We start from the raw sequence: 1,176 nt of genomic DNA, 5'->3' as shown, positions 1-1,176 counted from the left end.
GTGATATATATATATACATACAAGCGCGCGCACACACATATTTGTACATATATATATACACAGATACACACGAATGATTAACAAATACATATATACACACATACAAACACATGCGCGCACACGGACGTATATACATATATGAATATATATGCATTATAGTTTAAAAAGAATATATACATAATTTACTATATAAAACTTTGTAAGAAAGGATAAAACTAAAACGGGATGGAAAGTTCCCAGGTCAAAAATTATTTTGCTTTCTTGTACTTCGCAGTCATGTTTGTTTGTAGGAGCCTTCTTCAAAACAAGAATTTTAAAATGGCCAAGGTATGGTTGTGCAAATTGAAGTGTCAGGCCACTGGTTTATCTGCGTTACAATTTATCATGTCTCTGAGATGTACTCGGGTACGTTCTGCTAATATTCTCATATGTATAATTTTCCACAATATGAGCAAACAATAGAATATGTGATGCATTTTGATGAGCAGTTAAATTGATCCTTAATGTAAAAACTCGACTTAGAACCTTGCACGGATGTTCTTGAGTTAATGTAAACACATGTGTTATAGCTACCAACAATACAATTTGTGTCTGTTGAGGTGGGTGTTTCAAGGCTACTATGAACTACGTAGTTTCTTATACAGGTGTCGTGACGGTAGGAAATTATGGGGTGTCTTGGAAAAATATGTTTAGTGGTGTCAGATTCCTTTAAAATTATTTAGAATAATGTATTTAACTTGTTTGTTGTTTGTGTGGTATGTGAGGGTAAGGGATGGCCTGGTACAGGAGAGTTTAGAGTTCGTTTCCATGAGAGATGAAGAGGAGTTGTGGTCTTGATTTAAGACATATTAATATATGTATGTGCGTGCGTGCGTGTGCGTGCATGTGTTTGTATATATGTATTTGTATAATAATTTGTGTATATGTATTGGGTGTATCTATATATATATTTATATATATGTGTGTGTGTGTGTGTGTGCGTATGTGTATGCGCGCGCTTGTATATATATATATATATATATATTTATCACTTTCTATTGTTTCAATTGTTTGTTAACATTGTTATACACGTATATTTGTTACATTGTCACGTTACACGACCTTCGATTTAGAATGTTTTCGTTTACGGATTTACTGTTCAGTTAGTGATACCTGAAGAAACGTTGTATCCACAAT

Source organism: Limulus polyphemus, unplaced genomic scaffold (assembly GCF_000517525.1).
Source record: "Limulus polyphemus unplaced genomic scaffold, Limulus_polyphemus-2.1.2 Scaffold240, whole genome shotgun sequence".
NCBI classification, from domain to species: domain Eukaryota; kingdom Metazoa; phylum Arthropoda; class Merostomata; order Xiphosura; family Limulidae; genus Limulus; species Limulus polyphemus.
Note: the sequence above shows the minus strand (reverse complement) of the source record.